We start from the raw sequence: 26,176 nt of genomic DNA, 5'->3' as shown, positions 1-26,176 counted from the left end.
AGGGGAATGAGCCTCCAGACCACCTTTGCCAGCAGACATGGGCCATTGGATGTCTGGCAGCTGGACACGTTCGGTGGTGCAGACATGTGTGCGCAAGCAGAGCCACAGGGATTGCGCTCATACATCCAATTGAAGCAGACGTGTTTCCGGGAGCTCCAGGCAAGGCGAGCAGCACAAGGGGGCGACACCGCAGCCAACCTTCCACCAGGCCAGTTGCACATGCATGCTAAGTAGCACCACTGACGGTCAGCTTCGACAGGTATTGGTGTTGAAGCGCACAGTACAGCTAAGATGCGTTGGTGGACTAATGGCTAGTTCATGACAAAGTTGTCAGGGGCACACGCAGGGGCAGTTGCACATATCCTCCGGTCCACCATGGTCCATTGAGGCAGATGTATTAGCCCTGTAGCGTTCCGAGCCAGGGAAAGTAGCAGCGCACAGGGACACACAGCGAGGGGCAGACTCATGTGCAGTGCATGTCATTTGCATGTTGAAATTGACACATGCACTACCTACTTTATATGGGGGATGCTGGAACACAAGTTGTACTGAAGTCGTGCCTTGCTAAATGTGTCTAGCTGCTTACCCAGGGAAGACTTCATGTTGTGTGAATCTTTACACATTGGTCTTCAATTTGCCACGCACCCATGTGTGCCGGACTTACTGCATTGACTGTGTATGAAACATCACATTGGGAATCTTACGTATGGGTACAAAGCACCACACAAGATTGTTTGTTTGTAGAGGAGTTTGTTACTTTGGGGCATGTATGGTGGTGTGTGTGTGTGTTATGGGCACACACAGATTAGTAAATCTGACTCTCTTTGCAGCATTGAACTGCTCCTGTTACCGGACCTGAGAGTGCACAGGCAGGAGGCAGGCACTCACCCAGAGATAAGTTTCTCTTTGACTTCCGTTTGAGTTATATGATACAATGTGCATGATGAACACGTTTTGGCTGATTGTGTGTGTGTTAATGTGAATAGTAGATTTTTGTACATTCCCTACTTTCCCTTGACAATCCTACTCCCCTCTCCAACCCCTCTTTCCGGTTATCCAGAAAACCAATGCCCGTCCCAACAACATATCCAACACCCTCCTTCCCCACTGGGGTCTCAGAGGCCTGTGTAAGTTTGACCTTGCAGGCACCCAGACCACGGTGGGGATGGTTGGTTCATGCCACTCCTGCGCCTGTACACCGGAGCTGTGACACTACACATCAGTTTGTGGTGCATCATTGCATATTATGTACCAAACATGGTACACATCCTGTTGTGGCATTGTTTCAATGTGCTACCTTGGTTGTTCCATCATTGTGCTAGTACGTGCAGGCTTTTTGCTTGCCTTGTGTGTTTGGCTCCTTTGAGTCCTCTTTGATTAGGTGTTTTTGCCAGTCAAGGTGGGCTCAGAGGGTGCTGGACAATTTTTACACGCAAGGAGGAAGATGGTGTTACGCTCACCTGGCTCCCACAGAGGCGTCTATCAGAACTGAACAGCTGCGGTCTCCACCAATGTGACGCGTAGGGCCGAGATGACGGACTGGACTGGGCCACCTAGCTTCGTTTGCTTGGCCCGTAGGAATATTCTTCTGATGGTTTGAAAAGATGAGCTCTCCATCCTGCATTGAGTGCAGGGGCGCGTTGATAACCAGTTGCTTCACGGGCTCGAAGGAATTGGTGAGTTCCAGAACAATATTGACTCCGAGATTCCCTTCAAAACGCCGTAAGTATAAAGTTTGTAAGAGTTCAAATGCCTGACTTTCACTCTTGTCTGATTCCTTGCAGGTTGCAGCTTGACCCTAATGAAGAGTTCCTTGTGGCAACCGGTAGTATTCTGGTAGGATTTGTATTTTCCAACACAGTTCGATAAAATAATGTCAATATGTAACCTTTTGCTTTCTCCCTTATTCAGGCACTGAGAGAAAGTATGAAGTCTTGGGGAATAATACCTCCGGCGGTAAAATCAGGTAAGTCTATTGTGGTGGGGGGGTTCCCCTTCTTAGTCCCTTTGTTTCACCTTGCTGTCCTTTTGTTTCCCCTTAGGGGCCAGGGTGCGGCGAAGATGCAGTGGAAGCAGCGCCAACACGTGAAGAGGAATAGTACCCCCGGTGGTAAAATCAGGTAAGTCTATGGGGGGGTAACTAATATTCCTCTGTGTATTCCCTTGGCTCACCTTGCTGTCTTGTCTTCTCCTTAGGTGCCGGAGTGCGGCGGGAACATGCAGGAGGATGCAGTGGAATGTGAAGATGCTGTGAAGGCCGGTGAGTTCAGCGCGGCGCTGCAGCTGGCGAGGCGACGCGCATAAAATGACTTCTTTCTTCCAGCTCGAAGGCGCGATGGATCAGGAATTCAGGTAAGGATTAAAGTTATTGCTCTTGTTCTAACCTTTTCTTCTTCTTTCTCCCTTTTTCTAGGAGCTCCAAACTCGAGGCGGGCGTGGCAGAAGGCTGGATGCAGACTTGCAGGCACGGTGAGCGTTACGCTGCTGGATGCAGAATAACGCGAAGCGTGTGCTGCACTTCGGGCGTGGTTTAAATAGCCTCCAAAGTAGTCCCAGGTAAGTATTCCTCCCCAGCCCCACCCAAGTAAAAAATAGTCCCTAAGTAAAGTAGTCCCTTCCAAGCCTCTTTTGGCTTGGAGCTCTTGCAGCATTGTATGCATCAGGTAAGTTTTAATCTATGAGCCTGGCGCCTATGGCGCCAGGACTGACTCTCCATATGAGCCTGGCGCCATAGGCGCCAGGACTGGACCCAAATAGCCCCTAGCAGGGGTTGTTGGGCTTGCTTAGTATAACCTGATGCCTGCTTCCGGGGTTGCTGGACGTGGTCTGGGTCCCCTGGGGTAGGCATCATGACAGCACTCCCCCCCAAGGCCCCTCCTAAAGTCGTTCTTCCCTTTGGTTTCAGTTTGTCTGGGAAATTTCGGTGGAATTTTTTCACCAATCGGGGTGCATGAACATGGTCACTAGGTTCCCATGACCTTTCCTGTGGTCCGTAACCTTTCCAGTCGATTAAATAAAAGAGTTTTGACTTTATCAGCTTGGAGTACAGGATGTTCTTAATTTCAAATTTGGGTTCTCCGTCTGCAAGGATAGGGTCTGTTGGCTTGGTTAGTCTTGTCCCTGGTTGCACTGGCTTCAAAAGTGACATATGAAAGACGGGGTGAATTTGCATATTAGCAGGTAAGTCCAACTTGACAGCCACCGGGTTGATAATGGCCTTAATAGAGTAAGGTCCCTAATATCTGGGGTTAAAGGTCTGTGTTCCCTTTAGAGGTATATGTTTTGTGGCTAACCATACTTGGTCCCCTTTCTGGTATTGTGGAGTATCACTTCTATGTCGATCAGCATCGTTCTTGTATTTTTCTTTTGCCTGTTTTAAATGTGTAGTTGCTTCCTTAAAGGCTTGTGTAATCATAGTGTGCAGATGGTCCACTGCATAGGCGCCAGGACTGGACCCAAATAGTCCCTAGCAGGGGTTGTTGGGCTTGCTTAGGATAACTTGATGCCTGCTTCTGGGGTTGCTGGACGTGGTCTGGGTCCCCGGGGTAGGCATCATGACAGCTGGAGACAAAGGGGAAGGGTGATCCTGTGTTCAGGTGCACTTCAAGGAAGAAGGCTACATACCCCAGGTGCAGCTGTTCAGTGGGTCATGGTGATATGTGAGGGGGGGGGTATTTTGTTGTTGGACATTTGGCTTGGCCTACAGTGTGATGGGCACCCTGACATTGTAATTGTGGTGTCCTATGTACATGATGTATTCTGCTGATCAATGCCTGTTCATGTGTTGTGTTTACCTTTCAGGTGTGAGGGGATTGGAGTGGTTTGACATGCTGGGGTGTACACATGGGCAATGTTCACATGTGATGTGTAGAGGACACTGATGATCACTTGATTGCACATGCATTTATTGAGTGCATGTCCCTACTGGCACACACTATGATCCACAACATGTACAACCACCCTTCCATGTCCACATGTGCACTCAGTTTGCCTTCTGGGGCCCACTGTGTCCCTGCAGCACCTGATCCATGAACATGTGTGGATCCTGTACATGCGTCATTTGTTTTTTATTTTAGTTGGTCGTTTTCATGTGATGCTCAGGGTGTGCGTCACACACAATGGCTGGTCGCTATGCTGTGTGCAGAGCAGTGTTTTGCAGGAAATGGACACAGCGCACAGATTCTGCAGTGGTGATTTTGCCATGCCCAATGTGCATGTAAAGAGGCATTCATTGTTATGTTCATGCTACAACTGTTGGTATGCATTTGGGTATGGGAGGTTGTTGGTCAGTCATTTCATCTGATTCCATGACAGGCATCATTGTCACAATGATCCTGCACACTACTGGGGTGCATAGAGTAGCTGTCCGCCAGAGCGGTCAAGGGAGCGGATGCCTGACTTGAGCACTCCGAATGTGTGCTCCACTATGCTCCTGGTTGCAATATGGGCAGCGTTGTATCTTACTGGGGTGGTGTGGTGCGGTTCCAGATTGGCGTCATCATGTGGTTGCTCAGAGGGTAGACACTGTCCCCTGGAGAGGTAATAATGGTTGTGATTATTGGGGTTTGTGTATTTGTCTATGTGTGACATGCATGCATGTGCACGGGCATCATGCATGCATGTGCACGGGCATCATGCATGCATGTGCACGGGCATTTGTACTCACCTAGGAGCCATGTGTCACCATGCTGCCCAGCTTCCAGGGCCCGGCTCAGGGCGGACATTCTGTATGTGAAACTGTCATGGGTGGAGCCTTGGTAGTTTGCATAGACAGAGGTGATGATTCCCTTTGCATCGCATACCACCTGCACATTGATAGAATGCTAGTGCTTGCGGTTTCGGTAGATGTGCTCAGTGGCTCTAGGTGGACGTATGGCCACATGGGTGCAATCTATGGCACCGAGCACTTTGGGGAAGTGTGCCACCCTGTAAAAGTCCTGGACAACGGCCTGCCTCTCTGCAGGTGTTCTGGGCATGTATATGTGCCTGCGGACTGAGGGGCGCGCAGTCATGATTGCCAAGACCTGGTGTAGGCAGCGTGACTGTGTGGCCTGTGAGACTCCCCCCACTATGGCAGTTGTCCGCTGAAATGACCCAGTGGCCAAAAAATACAGGACTATGAGCACCTTCTCCAAGGGGCTCAATGCTTGGTAGCAGAGGGTGGGGGACGTAAGGTCATCTTTCCACTCCCTGACCAGGTCTAGGATGATACGAGGTGGAAACCTATACCTGCCGTAGACCTGGTCGTCAGGCATCCCAAAAAGGCTAGTCTGGGGGGAAAACATGTGGTCCCTGGCTATTCTCCTCCTCCTGCGGTGTCCCACGATCAGTGCTGCGACAAATGGGACATTCATCGTAGCGGTATAAACGTGTTTGTTGTTTACGCGCACTATTATACTGTGCACGGGGACGCTTACGCCTGCCTTCCTGTGGCGGACGTGTTGATGCCTGTGCGCGTCTTTTTGCGTGCGCTTGTTTCCCGTATTCAAATTCATGAATATGAGATGTTCGCGTGCGTGTGGGCGTTCTGTGTATTTCCCTGCAGTACTTCCCCAGTTACACCTTCTTTTTCACGCGTTGTTCCCCATTCCGCACGTTACGCCCCGTGTCCCGCTCTCTTTTTGGTGTGTGCGCGGACCTTGTGCGCTTTCCCTGTGGGCGTCGCGCACAGCGTTCGGGTTGTTGCAATGACGTGTGTGCCCGTGTGCGCCATGCATGGATTTGGCACACTACCAGTGGAAAACACGCGCAGCCCCTTCCTTGAATCGCACGCGTGCACATGCTCTTGCTTTCTCTTGCTTTCTCACGCTTGCGCCAGCTTGCGCCAGCTTGCGCTGTGATTTTCGGTGCACATTTGTTCCATGAATCGCCCCCCAAGTTTTGTTGCTAGAGATGAGACAGGGAAATTAAGAGTACAACAAATTGATACCACATGGTGCCTTTCAACTCCCCTTGGCATTTTCGTACAGGAGATAGGTTTTATTACAGGTATCAATTGCGTTCAAGATGACAAAAGTGATTAGATCCTTGGTGCCATGGGGACTGATAAAAAGTTTGAATCCACCAGAAGCAAATTGTGTTTTATTTATTTTATTGGGAATATTTGGAGCGCAGACCTGACGTAATTGAGAATAAGAACTTATTGTTGAATAGCAACCGTTGTGCGAGTGACATTTGTATCTGTGCTGCCTGCAGATGCATGGTTAGATTGATATGTAATATAAGGTACTACACAAACTAGGGATGTTGAAATGGGTTTAAGTTGGAGATAGAGTGCTTTTAGAGTGGGCTTTCATGCCTACGTGAATTTCTTATGAGACCTGATCACACTTTCTGGGTGCTGTCTATGGACTGGTGCTCCGCCATCAACATGAGGCAAGAGTCTCACCTTATGTTGTCTCTCATGGTTAAACGTTATGAGAATGCAGAGTTACAGTTCTAAGAGGTCATCAGGCATCTTCTGTTAATTTCTCTTGTATTCAGGCTCCAGCTACTGACCAGATGTGACAGTTCCTACTGTGAACAGCGATCCCGAAACATCACAAGGAATCTTTGCAATCACTGGGGCATCAACATTCTCATCTGTGGGAGTAAGAGCTCAATGATAACAAGTGCAGATCCTTACCTAAATATGCTATGGCCAGATGTGTCCCACTGCCGATGTAGGCCTTCTCATCTCAGCCCACAGAGAATGGAACTGCAGCCGTGACTTTACACATTTTGGACTTTGGCACACATGACTTTTCACAATTGACTATGGTAGATAGGATTTATGGCAGTTGCAGTGCAAAGCATGTGAAAGCCAAAGGTTGTAGATTCCTGTTCAGGTCAAATTCTTCTCCAATTAGTTTCTTAAGGAGGTCAGGTACACTGGATCAACACTCCCCTTCTTTCACAAAGGGTGGGCTGACTTCAGTCAATCCAGGACTCAAACGTAAATGCAACCTGATCAGGCTCAGTTTGTGCACATATGATGATGGAGGCCCCGGAAACAAGCAGGCATCCAGCAGAGGCAAACGTGGGTGCTTAGTGCAGTACAAGGGTGCCTCTCAAAGGTTTAGGTTGGGCAGTCCCAAGAACTCTTCACAGATGGCAATGCTGAGTCCGGCTTTAGCTCCTGGGAGGGGTCGATGAGTGACATCCAGTGGTTTGAGACAGTGTGCAGCGATTGTTAAAATGGGGATCTCTGGTGTGTTGATGTGCAGTAAATGAGCCGGCAGTTCAAGGGCTAGCTGGGTCGAGCCGTGGTTATAATCCCCAGTTATAGTTGGCATGTGACTCTCCAGTGATTATGTTCAGGTCCAAGTGTTGAGTAGTTGCTTCAGGCCTACCAGGTGATGTGCTTTGGCTGGGACACAATGCAGTGTCGAGCCGGTCGAAGGTGCAGGCCATATTCGGTATGATGGAGGAGCACAGCAACCAGCGCCGGTGACTTCCCGCTTGTTCCAGCTGTGGTGAACATGGAGCGACCAGTTTGCTGCATGGAACAGGGAGCTTTGGCTGGTCTGGTCCTCTCAGGGGGACTCGAGGATAGGATGGTTTCATTCAGGACCTGCTCTCCCCACTTAGGAGATTTCATTGCATAGTGGTGGGTCCTCACCTACAGCAGAGATTACTCCTGATGTGCCCTGGGAGTGGTAGGGGACAGATGCACCTTCTGTCTTGGATGATTTCTTCTTCAAAACAGGCTGAAGGCTTTGGAGAGTACAAATCTCCCAAAAGGAAGTCCATTGAGATCTTCAGAACAAATCTGCGGCTTTAAAGGATCTGAGAGGAACTGAGTGAATCTGCGGAAGGGGTGAAAGACCCTTTCTTTTAAGGGCAAAAGTCCTCAAGTGATTGGAATAGAGGTAGCTGCCTTAGTGGTCCAATCCCTACTCTGGAACAGAGTGACTTCTGCCCTGTTGATGTCATGCACAAAGTGCTTTGCTCCAGTGGAAGCTGAGGGGAGAGGAAAGAGAGAGACAGTGATAATCAAGATGGTGGGAGCCTCCTTTCCATGATGAGAACCATCCTGTCTATCTTAATCCCACCCCCTTCCCTTCTCACTGAGAAAAAAAGCCTTTAGAGATGCAGCACCCTGGTGTGCGGCTATTCCTTTTGAATGGGTATGCTCTCTTGATGCCTGGGCCCAGGACAGCTGCCTGCTGTGTGACTGTCTTCTGTGGCAGGTGTTACCTGCTCTCACAAGGAGATCAAAGAGGAGGCCCTGACCTCCATGTTCACGTCTGCTATTTGGCAGGCAAACCCAACCGACCAGAATACACATCACCTTCCACAGGGGAACTGACCCACAAGAGCTGACAAATGTGTGAACTCATTTGGAATGTGGCAGTCTTGATCATGATCAGCACCATGCAATATGTCTAACTGTAGGCATAGCTTTTATTTAAAGTTTACCCTGCCACCCGCATGAACGACTTAAAATCATCATTGTTTTGGGCATATCTTAAATGCCACCACTGTGCCGCTGTGACTTGGTTATCTCTGGTGCTGTCTATTGGGCATTGTGTGACCTTTGAACCTGCTCTGTGCCACGTGTGAGCAGGTGTCATGGATCAGGCTAATGATAAGGCAGCCACAAGTTCACTATGCTTTTGTCATGGAGTCAACAGAAAAGGGGAATATGGTTGGCAGATTACCCCTTTTTTAGATGGAATTACCCTCATCATTCAATTCTTTATGAAAAATAATGACTGATGTTTGGTTTGTGAGTGTGATGGTTCAGAATATTTTGTATGTATTCTAAATTAATGTCATGTACATTTAATATATGTCTTTCTAATGTATTCTATTGGCTTGTCTTAAGCTCCAACCATGAACAAAGCTTTTTCGTAATTCGGCCCATACCATAGGGACAAGGGAAGGGAAACAGTTTCTTCACAGGTTTGAGGAACATTCAAATCAGTAAAGTGCAAAGATGAAAGCGAGGGAAAAAAAGCTGAAACATCTCAAGTGTTAGTGGAGAATAACGTATTAGTTCAAGTGTCAACAGTACATTATAAGTGCTTATGGAAGTATACAAAAAGAGGACTGTGCAGGTGACAAATGTACATAAAAGGTGCCAGCTCTTGATATATTGCTGGAATAACATGATGCTGGGATCCAAAGGTAGACCCACAGGCAGAGAGGACATTGAGTGAAATAAGCCCTTAGTCAAGGCCATTTTAGTTGCTGAATATGGAGGTCTTCAGTTTTCTGTGGAAGTGGAGGTAGGAGGTAAGATGTTCCAGAGAAGTGATCCTGCTGCCTCCAAGGATATTTTTCATGAAATTGATAAAAACAAAGGTTTCTGAGGATCTCAAGTGTGTCTTGTAAGAAGGTATTTTCTTTTACTTGCTGGCTTAGATGAAATAGCATATTGTTTCAAAATTCCATGTGAGTAAGGCAAAGGATTTTGTAGATATTGCTAACTGTGAGCCAATTTCGGGCTAGCAGTGGTGGTATGATGTGATTCCCTAGTTTTGAGCTACAAAATTTGTATTTCTGATTTTTTCTGAATTACTTTTAGTTCATGTGTAAGATTGTGGGGAAGGCCTGATAAGAGACTATTACAATAGTGCAGGCATGAGAGAAATATTGCATAGGTATCCTGGACTATTTGGTCATGTTAAGGCGAAGGAGGATGCATTTCCAGATACACATGTGAAAAGGAAAGTTCTTAAATATAAGGCCAAATGACAAGAAAAGTATTAAATATGACAGCATAGTTTTTGAGAATAGTCACAGGGTTACAATTGGGACCAAAATAGGGTTGCCATCTGAAGGGAACGGCAGCAGGGATGGAGTAACCAAAACAGATGATCTCCATTTGGATGTGTTCAAGCTTAAACAGTCTAATAATCCTGTCTTGGATCTGGAGCAGGCAATCAAAGATGTGGTGGTGACTACAGGCAGAGTTATGTAGATAGATAGCAGTTTTGTGTTGTCCACTTAGGTTTGGAAAATTGTTGTGTGTGGGGTGATGAGGTTGACAAGAGGTCGTAGATAGGCATTAAAGAGCCAGGAGGACAGTATGGAAACTGGTGGGACTCCAGAGTGTTGGGTGATGGAATTTGAGGGGTAAGATCCTGACGTGGCTGAGTGTCCCAGTTGGACAGTAAAGTGGTGACTAGGCAAAGAGCAGATCATGAAATGCACAAACATGATTCCAAGCAGCAGAGGAAAGTTGAGTGCTTAAAAGTATCTATTAAGAACGGCTTTCACATACTTCCCAAGTGACAAAAGCTTAGTTTGAGAAATCACAAAGAATGAGGGGAAACTGGACATTTGTCTCAGGGTCTAGAAAAATGGGGCATGAAGATCTGGCCAGTCTAGAAGTAGTTGGATTGATGGTCATGATCTTTTCTTGGAAGATCTTTTAGAGGGAGTCGGAAATTCCTTTGGAAGCTATTGGAGGGGACGATCTGTGTACTTGAATGATTGACAACATAACCAATCCTGTCCTGAAGAGAGTTTTATTGTATGGAGGATGGTTGCCTTATAGTCACTCTGGTAATTAATGTCAACTAGAACGAGAATTAAAATTGAAATTGTAAGTTTGAAATAAAAATATCAATAATTGCGGCACTGTAATCATTAAAACCATTGTTTTTTATAGTTTCTCATTACTTGGTAAGTGAATGCAATTATTATCCGATTGGTGCACATGTGAATACTTTTGAAATATTTGTTTTGAGAATTGTTTTAGTTGTGGGTAGAATTGCAGAAGGTCTAGAACCCTAAGTGAAAAAAGATCAGTATGTATCATATGATGAAAGGTGTTTGCCAGAGTTAGAACTTGCATTTGTTCTCCACCAGGTTTTCAATGTGTTTGCAGGTGGAGTGGGGGCAGGGAACATGATATACCTTCATGCCTTGCATTTTGCTTTTCCTGCAAAACATGTGTTTTTACTCCAGCATGACATGTTTATACTGGTGTAAAACCAATAAGTATACTTTGGAATTTGCCCCGTAAAATGGGTCTGTTTCTTGCATCTGCTGAAAGTATGTGGGCTCCATATGAATCCATTGTAAATGTTGACTGCCATGCATAAGCACCATTCACGCTTCCTGCCAAAAGTAGTGCACACAATATACAAAGGAGATTTTACCTGTTTTACCATGGTTTTGCATTCTGTCTTACACATGTGGAAAATGGCATGGAGGGAACCAAAGTAAAGAAATTCCTTTCCTCTATGTAGTTAAGATCATTAGGTTCTAAAGCGTTAGTTATTGTTTCCTTTAATGAAATGAAACTGGTAGGAAGAGTTCTGGGTGCAGCTGGATACAGCCTCTGGAATGGTCGGCCAGCTTCCAATTAATATGATTTATGCAACAACAACATGAAGAATCTGCTCTACAGAAAATCCCATGCTCTACAAACGTGAGCATCTGCTGTCCTTCTAACTACCAAGCCTCATGACCCTCTGCATTTTTACTCCGTGAATCAACTTGTCAAAATTCATGAGTATCTGAGGTAATATGGACTGAGGCTGTATGGACTACAAGCATTGCGACGTTTTTCTCCTAACTAGATAATTCTGTCCGCATCAGACTGTGCACTTGCTCAACTATACTCTTCTCCCTTTCCCTTGCTCTTAATGATATGATATGATATGATATGGCATTTGTAACGCACCTATACACAAGTGTTTCAAGGCGCGACGAGGCAGGAGGGGGAACAAGGTGAGACAGACAACGATCCTACTAGGCCAGGTGTCATTCAGATTGCGCAAGTGCAAGGGTAGAGGGGAAAGGAAAAGTGCATGGGGGAATGGGAGAGGGCAAAGTGCAGTACAGGGTTATTAGCATACAGCCTACATGATAAATAACAAGGGCCAGCTGGTGGCAAGTGCGAGGTAAGTGCAGACAAGTGCTGGGAAGGGGGGCTGTAGGGATACAGACACAGTCCCGCAGTGCAGGGGTTGCCGGGGAGGCAGTGCAGGGGAGAGTGGCTGGGCCAAGGACCGAGAACGGTGAGTGGCCCAGTTGCAGATTGCAGATTCAGTGCAGTTTCAGTAGTATTAGCAGGGGAGAGGGGGAGAGAAAGCGGAGGCAAAGAGGAAGGTTTTGAGGTGCTTCCGGAACCAGAGATGGTTCTCCTCAAGTTTCAGGGAGGCAGGAAGGCTGTTCCAGAGGGAGGCCCCTGCAGCGGAGAGAGATCTGCCCCCAACTCGTTGTTTGGAGAAGCGGATGACCCTGAGGGAGTTGGAGGCGGATGAGCGAAGTGCTCGAGAAGGAAGATATTTAGGAAGAGAGAGTTGAAGGTATTTTGGCTCAAGGCCCCAGACGGCCTTGTGGACAATGCAGAGGGTTTTGAACTTGATCCTCACAGTCACTGGGAGCCAGTGTAGTGATTTCAGTCCTGGAGAGATACGGTCCCTGGGCTTGAGGCCAAGGACAAGTCTCACAGTCCTGTTCTGGATGAGTTGCAAAGGGCGGAGAGTAGAGGCGGGCAGATTTAGATAGAGGTTGTTACAGTAGTCCAGCTTCGAGAGAACCAGGGCTCTAGAGACAGTGAGCTTCTGGGGGAAGGAGAGGAAAGGAAGGATACCTCTGAGGAGGTGTAGCTGGTAGTGTGACTTCTTAGAGACATCGGATATGTGAGGAGAGAAGGAGAGTGTGGAGTCGAAGATGACCCCGAGGTTTTTTGCCTTGCAGGTAGGAGCAGGAAGAGGGCCCAGAGAGGCCGGCCAGAGAGCTGCAGGGAAGGAGGGAGTGGGAGTGCCGATGAGTAAAATCTCAGTCTTACTGGCATTAAGGCAGAGGTCGTTGGCGGCACACCATTCCTGGATAGCAGAAAGACAGTCACAGATGAGGGAAGGACAAGAGGAGGCCGAGGGTAGCCTGAAAATGAGCTGGGTATCGTCCGCACAGCACTGCAAGTTGGGGCAGAGAGCAGCAATGCGGTGGGCGAGAAGTGCCAGATACTGGTTGAACAGCCAGGAAGAGAGGTTAGATCCCTGGGGAACACCACAGGTAGAGAAAAAGAAGAAAGACCCCAGTTGGACCTGGGAGGGTCGATTGGAGAGGAAAGAGGTCAGCCATGCCAGAACCTGACCAGTGATACCCAGGTTATCACGGAGACGGTTGAGCAGGATGGAATGGTTGACAGTATCAAAGGCAGAAGAGAGATCAAGCAAAATGAGGACACATGGAATGTTAGAGTCAAGGTTCGAGAGCAGGTCTTCACGGATGTTCAGGAGAGCAGTTTCCGTGCTTCTGGCAGCTCTGAAGCCAGACTGATAGTCATGAAGACTACGAACAGATTCCGCATGGAGATTAAGCTGGGAGATGGGCAGTTTCTCCAGGAGCTTGCTCAGGAAGGGAGTGATAGAGATTGGGCGATAGTTAGCTGGACAGCAAGGGTCGGAAGAGGGTTTCTTAAGAAAGGGGTGCACAAGGGAGTGCTTGAGAGGGGATGGGAAGACTCCAGAGGTGAAGGAGTGATTGCAGAAGTCAGCAAGGGCAGGATCCAAGGAGTCAATGTGGTCCTCAATAGTTTTGGAGGAACAGGGGTGGACCTGTTTTGACGAGACTTTCATAGATCGGACTTGTCTTGAAACCTCGTCAGCAGGAAAAAGGGGAAAGGCAGAGAAGGAGAGAGGAGCGGGGGCTGAGAAGGGCCAGAGGAAGGGCAGGGAATAGAGGGGGGGAGGTGATAGGAGGAGAGTGAGGACAGGATGTCCTGAGTTTTTTAAATGAAGTGAGAGACCAGTGCCGTGTAGAGGGCCTGGGAGGGGACAGGAGAGGTAGAGACTGCAGCAGGGTTGGCCAGCTCCTTGCAGATTTTAAAGAGTTCAGCCAAATTGTTAGATGCCGCAGAGATGTGGGCTTCGATAAGGGCTCTCTTCTTGGTGAGAACGGAGAGCCTGTATTGCCTTTGGAGCAGGCGACAGGCCAGTTTGTCAGAGGATGAACATGAAGCACGCCATTTCCTCTCTGCCACCCTGCACTTGCGTTTAAGGGTGACGAGATCCGAGTCATACCAGGAGTTACATTTGGCTTTGGGCTTCAGGCGGATTCTCATGACAGAGGCAAGGATATCAAGAGTATAAGATATAGCAGAATGGAGAGTGGAGAGGGCTGTGTCAGGGTGGGAGTCAGCTGAAGGGGGAGGAGGGGGTGAGAAGGTGGCAGCGAAAGCCTCCACTGACAAGCGCTTCATGGGTCGGATGACCGAGAAGGAAGGTGGCAGTGATGGGGGTGGCTTTGCCTGTGGGGTAGGGAGGGTGAGGTGGGAGGAGAGGAGAAAGTGATCACTCCAGGAGAGAGGAGTGGAGAGAGGGACAGAGAGGGGAAGGTCAGAGGAGATCGGGCATCAAGAGTGTGCCCTGCAGAATGAGTCGGCCCAGAAGGGAGAATAGAGAGTGAGAGCAAGTCACAGAGGTCGCGAAAGAGTCCAGAGGGGGGACAGGAGGCATCCAGGTGGATGTTGAAGTCTCCAAGAAAGAGGAGTTGAGTGGTTGAGGACAGGAGTGAGGAGGAGAGGTCCGCCCACTCGGAGAAGAAGGAGGAAATTTGACCAGGTGGCCGATAGATAGTAGCCACGGTAAGGGAATGGCTAGGAGAGAGAGAGAGAGTCGGCAGACAAGACATTCAAAAGAGGAGTAGGTCTGCGTGGGAGTAACAGTGGCAGGAATCCACTCAGGGAAGGTAAGGGCCACACACCCCCCAGCACGGTTGGGCCTGGGCACGGAGAGGATCTTGTAGCCGTTGGGTAGGAGTGTGTCAAAGCTGGTGACAGAGCTGGCCGTGAACCATGTCTCAGTGAGACCGAGTACGTCAAGGTCAAGTTCCTCAAGAAGGCGGCAGATATCAGAGGAATGTTTGACGGCAGAGCGAGAGTTGTGAGTGGCAATGTGGAGTAGGTTGCCATCTTGAAGGACTTCCGGGGAGGGGTACAGATCAGAGGTACGCCCTGCGGAGGTGAAGAAGGAGCACAAGAGGGGGTGGGGAGGGAGGGTAGAGGCAAGGTAGTCGAGGACAGAAGAGGGGGCACAGCAGGAGAGGAAAGGAAGTTGATGAGGCGCGGGAAGCGTCTATCAAAGAGGTGAAGGTGAATCTATCTGAAGGCTTGCAAAGTCTGCAAAAGGTTTACCTCTCCCTTCTATTCACCTTGCGTTATGCAATGGTTGTGTCTGTGGTTGGTACATTACAAAAGTCCAATAAAAATAAGTGCACATAAGTGGTAAACCGTGTCGGTCCCCAGCATGCAAAATGACTCCCAAAAATTCCACATGCAATGACTAAAGGGCAGTAAAACCTGGGTGTTAGGTTAAATATCACCAACCATGCAATTCTATCTGTTCTTTACTTGAGTGAAAAACTCAAAATGTGTCAGCCAAGCACTCAACAACTAGCAAGTCTGCCCCTTGACATGAGTCATTTAACGCGAAATGAAGACACTCGTCTCTGCCTGCTTATCTTCAAAACAAAATGTTAAAATGCATTCTGACTCCACAGTCGGTGTGTGCAGGGATTCATAGCTTCCAGGTGCCAGATTACACAATTTTTTCACAGGTGCGGTGGGGTGCATTTAGGGCCCCAAGCAGAAATCCCCTTCATCTAAAACCGCATTTAAACAGCACCACCAAAACGGCTGTGCTTTTGTCCTTCTGTCACATGTGTGGCAAACAGTTGAACATTGCTTTGAAAAACGCCCCTGCATTTTTTTCATTTTCATCTGCATAACTAGAAGGTATGCCCTACATCCAGAACGATGCTGCGTCTGTTTTTCTTAGATCTGGAGAACAAAAAGTATGCACAACATCAAAAACAGCTTTGTTTTTGTGATAAATCAAGGGTTTCTACTTTACAGCCCGAAACTCCTTTTGTTTCCCTTTGATGCGAACCATCATGCTCAAATTACTGCAAATTAAAGAAATAGCATGACTTTTTCTCTTTTCTGTGTCCAACTACAAGAAATCATGTGTAGTATCCCTGCGTTCATGAACCACAGTACATGCAAAATCCCTCCAAAGGACTAATTGAAAGACAATCCGGTAACCGGCAGATCCACATGTTGAAACTTTAAATGGAAGGCCTGCAAACGTGTGAATCTGCTCTTTGGAAAATAAAGAAAAAATGTTGTTTAAAAGTCAACGTTGAATGACAGCTTTTGCTTGCACAGAAATATCTGAATATGTGTGGGTGGGGGTTTGGCTACACAAGGTACATTATATTTGTCCCCACAAGATTTAGTTACATTGGAAAAGGTTCAGAAACCAGTAACACAGTTTTTCTAGCTCAGGCACAGAATTAATTTGCAAACCTTGCCTCCCACTGAAAATGTGCACCAATAAGTGACTGGCCCACAATGGCATGTGAGGTGGATGACAGTGTGAGGATTCTCTGCTCTACCAGACTAGCAGGAATTACTGGCAGAGAAGACAAAGAAGGCAGTGTGGCTAGTGTGTGACCCAGAGGTGCGATTTCCTCCAGCACCCAGTCTGACTGAGGAACTGTCAAACTTCAAAGGGCATCATAAAAGTCCTTTGTTGAAAGCATAGCTTGGAGGAGACAGTTTGCTGTGGTTGCCTGCAACACTGCCCCCATATGTGACAATTCCTCCCCACTGCCATTAAATGACTTTTTCATGATTAGGTATTTTTTCCAGCACCCTAAATAAGTGGTAATGCTGTATTATGCTAGTTTTCCATGTTCTTTTTAGACAAATGTAAAGAGACCAAGTGCATGTTTCTAGCAACTGAAATGGCCAGGAAAGATGCGTTTCTGGCTGAATTATAAATGGGACAAATAGTAAACTCGGGGGAAAGATGCAAAATGTAATTATGAATAATTGTAATCATCAGCAGAATTTTAACTACTATGCATTTCATGAAAAGGGCAAAAATGTGCACAATGTGCACAAGGGTGATGCAACCTCGCACAGAGTCAGCGATAGGTTTGTACAATTCCCTGTGACCCATTGTGACCCATTGAATTTGCATATCTACTTCTTATGGTATTGGCGAGTATGAGTCTGAAGTTTTGATCCATAACTAATTTTGTTAAAAAGTAGACTTGAGAGACAAAGAACGATTGTAAATGCAATCAGAAAAATTATGCCTTTTCCCTTGAACAAATAGGGCCAGGGGGAGGAGAGAGGAATGGTAGGCTGTCCTATCCCAGGACAGGAGTAATTGCAGAGTACTTCCACCCTGATTGTAAAATAGATGATGTCATTTGGGCTATACAAGAGGGACACAGAGAGACACAAAGGATCCATCCAATCTACAGCAAGATACACAGATTCCAGATCCAGACACACACACGAATCCAGGGAGAAAGCAGAGGAGTCAGTTGATCCCATCCAAAAGAGTGCAGTGACCAGATCATTTGACCTAGCTGTCCAGAATCCCATCCAGGAGAGCACAGTGACCAGATCCCTTGGCCTAGCTATCCAGAGTGCTGGCATTCCAGAATCCCAAACTCCAGCTTACATTGTAAGTAGCAAATGACCCCAGTCCCAAATTGCAGACCTCTCTCTTTTGAATCTTGTATCCCATAGAAAATCCCATACAAAGTCCAAAATTGCAAGTATAATCCATTCACCTTTTCATAGACTAATTGGTATCAGCCTGTGTATGTTAGTGTATTCCTTTAATAAATCTTTCAGTTTTCTGTATAAATCCTTAACATTATTTTCAAGTAAATTAATGAATTCCCCTATAAAGAGATTCACAGTGTGAGTTGGTTGAAATGTGAAATTAACCACCTCATGCCAAGTGCCTTTCTTTAATAACTATAATCATTAAAATATAGCCTCAATAGAATTTGTCTCTGAGTAACAAAAACGAATTTGCCCATGTGCTGTGTGTATTCCCATAAATTCCGATTTTGCATCTGTCCCGTAGAAAAACCCAAACCGTGGTCCTATTGAGAACCATCCCTTTCTGTCAGAATCCTATCCATTATGTGCCTTTCTCCTTCTCCTTGAAACCGATTTCCGATTTTGAGAGCAAAGCCCTTTCCGTGGCTGCCTGTCATCAGAAGTCCCGTGTAAAAACGAATTTCGATTCTGCCGCTTGTGTTTTTCTTTTGCATTTGTTTTCTGTCCCAAAAGTGATTTTCTTACCTTGTGTTCATGTTGCCTTGGTGCTCTGCTTAGTAGTCTGTAAGCTTCCTTATCTCTTGAGTGTAGCTAAATGAATTTCTTTTCTAGCTGTCCCATCGCAATTGTAAGATGCTGTGCGACTAACAAGTAAAATCCAATTATGCTGTTTTGCTCATCAATCGGGTTTTCATTTTATTTTTATCCAGACTCCTTTCCACTGCCTTCCATCCAAGATGTTTGGGAGGGGTGAGTGTTGCAGGGGGGGTGCTTAACCTTAGTACCATTACATGCTTTAAAATCATTTTTCCTGTTTTGCCTCTAAAGATTCATGTGAATTGTGGGGATTTTGAACTGATTGTGCTGTAGGAATATTTGCATTTGTATTGCCACAACATTGGTGGCTGCTGTCCAATTTTTTTATTTTACTTTCATTTTCATTGAACCATAACATTAATAAATATATTGATGCACACCAGCCTGGTTCCTCGTCCACTGTGACACAGGGTGTTTGTGAAGGTTGGGTGCGAGACGGGTTGGGGTCCTACTCAAATAAAAGAACCTGTGGTTGACAGAAAGTGTATTTATTGTGCACCACATCCATTGTCAGGGGAAAGAGTCCATGGCTGGAGTGTGCCGTGTTATAAAACCGTTACAGTGCAACTGCAATTCTGCATGGTATTAACACTAGGGCACAAATTCTCATAGTACAAAAAACATACACTTGAATTGCCTTTTTGCAGTAGAGTTAAATATACGCTAGGGCTAATATTAGCACCAGGGCAAACTTTACCCTGGTGAAAGAATGTATTGAAAGAATAGTTTTTTGCCCCAGGGCAACATTTTCCCCTAGTGCTAGTATCATGCAAAATTGCACTTGTCACGGTGCAATGGTTTTCTAATAGGCCCCCAATGTTTTCGGCATTAGGGCAAAATTCACCCCAGTGCAAATACCTAGAAATTTTGCACTTGGTCGCTGCAAATTTTATGCAATCTGGTTGCAGGTGAATTGATCATTTTGCGCATCCCTCACAATGGGGGTAGATTGTACCACACTAGCCAGCCCTTTAGAAGGGATTTTCTGTTGCACCGGCCCTACTCAATATCTACGAACCGAAGCCTTCAAATATCTACAATGTACTAAGTACAAAAGAAGCAGAGAAGGTGGAATGTGCTGACCTGGAAGACATGAAGTTGCGGAAAATTAAAGAAGCACGTATCTGTCCTTATAAGGTCACTAAATGCAACTATGTAACTGTGTATAATTACATTGGGGGTCATTACGACCCTGGCGCTAAGGGGTTAACGGCGCCGTAAAAGGCTGCGGCACCGTTAACCCCTTAGCGCCTAATTACGTGGTCCCTTTGAGGGACCCGACCTTAACGGCTGGTCTGGACCAGTCGTTGAAGTAGGGACCCGCAAAGGGACTTCAGAGGTAATTAGGGTACCGCAATTTGCGGTACCGTAATTACCTCCTTCACCAGTCCCAATGAGCCCTATGGGGCAAAAATGGGAATGGGGAAAGGCCAATGTTCAATGGGGAACCTTGGAATGGGGTGGTAATTCCCCATTGAACATTGGCGGACTCTTTACAATACCGGCAGCAACCATGGTGCTAATAGCGCCATTGGTTACCGCCGGTGTTGTAATGAGGGCCATTGTATCTATCTCAGGTTAATCACATTTGCGTTAACACCCTCACTTACATCTGTAAAGCACGTGCTGAGACCTGACACTTGTAACGAGGTGCAGCCATCTTACTTGGACACTTCTATGGCTTCGAAACGAAATTCAGTGTGCGGTTCTATGTGTACAATGAAAACAAATAAGCTCATATGAGCAAATCACGCTGCTTCTGTTCACATGTGCGCATTCTATTTATAAAGTCCTTTATTTGCTTGGGCCAAAAGGCTAAAGGCGCTCAGGCACCGTCAAAAATTATAAATGCAATTCCACCGCAGGAGGTAGAGGGACTAACATGAGAATGTCCCTCCTGGTAGAGGTTCCACAGCGCAGTCCTATAACGTTGGTAAGCGGTCCCAGTCCTTTGCGCTATAAATAGACCACGACGAGTGGGTATTCGTAGTAACGCTAATTCAGACAGCGCCTAGAGGCCGCAGGATCCTAAATGAACTAAATGAACCACTATTAATCTCACAAAACATGTAGTTAGACTGGGCATCATCAAGAGATGGTTTGAACCGGAATCAAGATTTGATCGGGTGGTTGCTGGGAATGGGGTGGTGGCTGTACCGGCCATTTGGGTGCGGTCTGCTCATCCTTCCTCGACCCATATTTTTTTACGGCCAGTACATCATAGCATTGCCTGGCAACTTACCACAAAAGGGAATATGCAGTAAAGTTCTTTGGAACAACAGGGGCAAACTTCTCAGTAGATGAATCCAAGGATTTTCAAGATTATAGTTTATGCTAAACAATAGCTTTAACATGACTGGGGCACTGAGCGATTCTTCCCAAAAATCTTCGCCAAAGTCGCTACGCTTTCAGTGTAGAATGTGTTTTCGTCACATTTTCTAGCGAGTGGCGTGTGTTGTTCCCTAGTGCCTCGTGCTTCAGTCCGGTTGCAATGTTGTCTGGGATCCAGTCTGCACGGTTTTCTGGTTTGCAACAAGCAATGCATATTTCGTCCCACTAGAAGCACCGCCTGCCCTATATCGGTTTGCAAGGTTGAATTGTCCATCCACCATTTTCCCTCGCAGTCACTTTAAACACTAGAAGAATGTCTCTCTCATAGAACGCAAGCACCACTACCCAAGGACTTGTGTGCAGTAATCATATATTCTCAGCATCTGAATTCCACAGCCAGGCAAAACATAATTGAGTTTTTAAAAGGTCATGCAATAACAGAGCAGTGTTTTTGACAATTGGATGATGATATCTTTCCGAAAACGGAAATAGAGCAGCAACCGTGGATCTCATGCGTTTTGTTGTGCTCATGGAGATTTCTCGGGGGATTCAATTAGTGTTCTAACATAAGGCAGGCATCCTTGCGAGCTGGACTCTGGACTATAACTGGGCTTAATTATTGCCTAACTGTCACTGCAGGTTGGTTTTGAAGGGCATATACTCCAGACATGCTGTCATATAAAAATCATTACCTTGCTTTTTTTATGATGGCGGGGATATCTGTGAGCTTGAATGAATCTGACAAAATGTAGATGCAATCTTGCTCTAATAGGCGGTTGTGGTATTTCTAGCAGACTCCCATGGACTCTGCACTGTTTCTGCATGTTCTGCAAATATATGTTACAGAGACACAATCTGTGCATGCCACATTCTCCCATTATATTCATGGATGGGAGGAAATGTACATTTACAATCAATGTTTGAAAGAAGTGTACAAGATAAAACCAACGCAAATCATAAAAAAGTTTATTTTGTTCCTTTAAAGTTCCAATACTTTCTTATTGCTCACATAATGTAAGACGTGATAGCTGGAGGTGGAGTATCATACGCCAATGTACCGTGTTCTCTACCATGCTTTCTTCCACCCTCTCTGTTTGTACTCCCTTTCTCTCCGTGTCTTTCTGTACCCCTATGAGAAAGAGAACGTTGACACACAACATCAGCGAGGGTTCCAGTCTGCTTTCAATACATTAAAAGAACATTTGGTCCCCGGATCTTTGTGTTTGATTAACATATTTGTGACAAAAAGGGGGTATGCTTGAATCAATAAAGCAGCAGTGCATTACACCCTCAATCGTCATTTGTTTTTCTTGAACGTGTCCTTCCACGGTGCCACGATGCCTATTTGGTCATTGCTTTTCACTTTATAAAACGACTGACAAATATAAATACAATTTACTAAGTCCATAATGAACACTGAGCCTGGTGCTCATTCATTTTTTTTTGTAACACTCACCCTAATATTAAAATGTTTGTAACATTGACCCACGAATACAGATTCAAGCAGCCTTTTGATCTGCATTTGAGGATACACAAGCTGCAACTTTAGTGACCCACAACTACGGGCCAATAGCCATTTGTAAATAATGTTTCCTTTGCACACATACATGTATGTGGATATTGGGTTTGGTTTGCACCTGCTCAGTTCCCAATGCACAAACATGTTAAGAGAATTACAGCTACATTATGCGTTAATTAAACATGTCAAACCTACAGATGTTAAGTGCTTAACTATTGATTTGAACCCAAAGTGGAGCACTGATGTTTATTATTATTATTATTATTATTATTATTATTATTATTATTAGAATTATTATTATTATTAGAATTATTATTATTATTAGAATTATTATTATTGCTATTCGGGTACTTATTGAGCACAGACCTAGCTTTGGGAGGCAATGTAGCCCATTACAAGTTATGGAACAAGTTATGGAGCAAGCACAGTCCAGGGAAGCAGGTCTCAAATGATGAATACAAGGGAGCAGAGAGCTAACAAAAGGGGCAGCCAGGGGCAGTGCATTGATATACATTAAGGATCCCAAGATTTACTCCAATAATAGTTGATATTGTCCAGTGTTCCAAGCATCCTGGTGGCTGTCAGAATTAAACTTGTGGGCATAAATTCGGGGTAACATGGAATCACCTGCATTTTTAATGTATTGGGGTTATTCAGGTTTCATCGGTCTACTAAGGAATTTGGCTGATTGCTTCAAGTTAAGCTTACTGCAATTCATGCAGATGGCGCTGTAAACATTGGTTTGAAGGGATCAGACATTTTCCTGCCAGCATACAATCAAAGCAAACAAATTATACATTTAATGGAATAAGTCAGGAGTTCGGAACCTTTCCTGCGCTGGATACTCAAAGAAACCAAAGTGAATAAATGACTAATGGCTTGCACCTGGCCTTTTAATTGATATAGAAACGAAAATGTGCTATTTTTATTGCAGCTGACAAAAAACTTTTATTCTTTAAAAAAAACACAATGCAACATTTAAAAAAAGTACCACTTTAGTTACAAAGGTGGCCCTCACATTTCCAGGGACTGTGCTGCAGCACACAGAAAGCGCCGACCAGCCTCCTTGAATCCATTACTGTCGTGAGTATGCATAGAACTCCCAGCACCCGATGGTTTCGTACTGTAGATATGTTACTCATTTTTTCCTAGGTGCAGAACTCATGACATTGGAATCCAGCATGACAAAATGATGTTCCATTAAGGGACATCAGACTCTACATCATGAATGCTTGGCATGTGTGTGACAACATGACTTCTACCCTGCATGAACACAAAGACATGTAGTAGCTAAAACACCTTTTTTGCCTTCCCACTGCTTCAAAACAGGAGTGATCCCAAACACGAAGGTAAAACAGGCAAAGTTAGGGGATGGATCTCCGTTGCCCTTTGTTTTAACATGTGCCAAGCAATGGCTACAGTTTCAAAATGGGTGTGAATATGATCCAGTAGCAACCCAAAGAACAAAGTTTAACACTCCAAAATAAAGGGAATGTCCAAGCAAAGTTCTATAATGATATATTGTAGAAGAGTCCTGGTTACCTTGCAGTTAGAGTATGCCAATATGACCCTACTTTGAATAAATGGGACTTAAGCATTTTGCTGTGGTTTTTAACAAGTGTGTTTTTATTAGAACATGGTCCAGACACATTGTCTGTGAAAGGTGGTCAGCCGATGCGTGTTTCAACCCCGAAGGGTCTTTATCAAGGCAATTTGGTAAGATTTGAGGGAACGATTTCCCATTGGTTCCTGGCTAATTGCAGGTGTGTCCTCCAAAATAAATAGGTCATAGGCTGTTGCCTGTTCATATTCATGTCCGTCTGGCACGACTTAACCAAGATGCCCTCCCCTAACAAGAGAGATGGAGTATGAGACAACCAATTAGAGGATTGTCATTTTTAATTTTCTACTGTGACTACAATTGCCACAGCCCAAGTCCTGAAGAAAGCAAAGAACTGGATCTATTCTGCTGAAACCGGTTGACTAGTAGAGGGTCAGGCTCATTACCTGACCCCCTTGACTCAGTAAAATTGAGATTGAGCTTGGTTGAATCACATTTATATTTTAATAAGCAATGAAAAATGAACATCAAGAGACATATGGAGTAAGTTAACTATTCCATAGGTCTTGACGTCTGCGTTTTTTAACATTTTGATAAGTCACACATATTGGAAGCAATACAAATAAACATAGAAGGACTTCCAAAAGTGTACTCCTAGTTTTTTAGTGGATCAGGAAAGTAGTGAGAGAAGATAGGGCAAGTTTTCTCTTTCATCCCCTAACCTTGTTAGGCGATACAGTAGCGTACTACCAGGGTTAGCTATACACACCCAGGGATAGAACGTGTTTCTGTACGGACATTTAGTAATCTATAGGGAACTAAGTTTGAGGAATAATTTGATAAATAAACTGTTCTGTCTTTGATGTGTTAAAACATGTGATATCTCAGCCAAATTTGGACCCTTTTCTTCCCACATGTATGTGATCATAATGCAACCAAGTAATCCTAGCTGGGGGTGAGAGAAAATAATCAAAAAAGGAGAAAATGTGTTTTTTCAGAAAATGATTTACAAATAAGATTGTGGTTTGTCCTTGTAAGAGCTAGGAACAAATGGCTTGCTGTGCTGGATTCATGATTTTCCAGGCTTTCAACAACAGGTTGAGTGGAAACCAAAAATATATATTTTTATAAGGTTACCATCAGTTTCGTGAGAGGTAGGCGATTTTACCCTTTTTTTCCAATAGGACATGCGTGGACGGAATGGAAGAGGCGGGTAGGAAAGCTGAATGGGAAAACAGAAAGGCATATATTTCACGACATTCCAAGTTTAGGAAGGGGTGATTTGCACAGATCAGGCAACAACTATGTACGGAGATCAAATTATTCGTAATGTTTCACAAAACAAGCATTACCACAAGCCAAAAACTGAGCCATGGTGCACAGGATTTTTATGCTGACAGCCTAAACAGGCGTAGTTAGAATGTATAAATAAGGAAAACAAATGTTGTGAGGAATGCCAAGCATACATTTTTTTGAAAGCGCTCAGGCATACCTTTTGAAGGGTAGGTTACTTGTGCAGGTTGCAAAAGCGTACAGTGCCTAAAGCAGTGACTAAATGTAGGTCACATTTGGGAAATTAAAGGGTTGTGTAACAAAGTGCAGTAGCAAATGAATGAAACCGTTATGAAAACCAAAAGAAAACAACACATGTCCTATCTTCCCACATTCCCAAAGGTGTCCCAACAAAAACAGTACCTCACATGTGAGGGTGCACCTATCTGGGCGCAAAGGGAGAAGGCCAAACCACTGGTACATCAAATGCCCTGGGGAAGACTGGATTTGTCTTTGTGAACAACCCACAGATTTGGGATTGGGGTGTCGAAGCCACCAAGGGAAAAAGGGAACCCCATGCATTTCTGAAAATAAGACACCTGTGGGTATCAACAGAGGTCTGACTTGCGCAAATCTCCCCGAAATGTATTACCTACAGGCCCTAGTAAAGTCTGAAATGTATGACATAAAGCACAGTTTTCAGACATTTCCCAACCTCAAACCACTGAAACACGCCCCTACAACACATGTCCAACATTTCTGCATTCTCACAGGTGTTCTGATGAAAACGGTACCTCACATGTGTGGGTGCACCTACCTGTGCGTAAATGGAAAAGGCTAAACCACTGATAACCCCAAGTGTTTTGGAAGAGCAGATTTTGCAGGAATTTGCTCTCGTAGACAACTTACAGATTCGGGCATGGTGTGTCGCAGCCACCAAGGTAAACAGGGAACCCCATGCATATCTGAAAAGAAGACACCCGTGGGAATCCACTGATGTCTGACTTGCGTGAAATGCCCTAGAATGTGTAACCCACAAGCCCCACCAAATTCAGGTATTTAGGAAAATAAACACAATTTTCAGACATTTCCCACCTCCAAACCACCGAAACACACTGTCAACAACACATGTCCTACCCTCTCGCGTTCCCACAAGTGTCCTGACAAAAAACGTTCCTCACATGTCGGTGCACCTACTTGAGTGCAAAGCGAAAAGGCTAAACCACTGGTAACCCCAAGTGTTTCGGGAGAGCAGATTTTGCAGGAATTTGCTCTTGTGGAAAACCTATAGATTTGGGCCTGGGTTGTCGCAGCCACCAAGGAAAACAGGGACCCCATGTATTTCTGAAAGAAGACACCC

The sequence above is a fragment of the Ambystoma mexicanum genome, chromosome 6q (genome assembly GCF_040938575.1).
Source record: "Ambystoma mexicanum isolate Mex_15411 chromosome 6q, UKY_AmexF1_1, whole genome shotgun sequence".
NCBI classification, from domain to species: domain Eukaryota; kingdom Metazoa; phylum Chordata; class Amphibia; order Caudata; family Ambystomatidae; genus Ambystoma; species Ambystoma mexicanum.
This window is presented reverse-complemented; position numbering follows the sequence as displayed.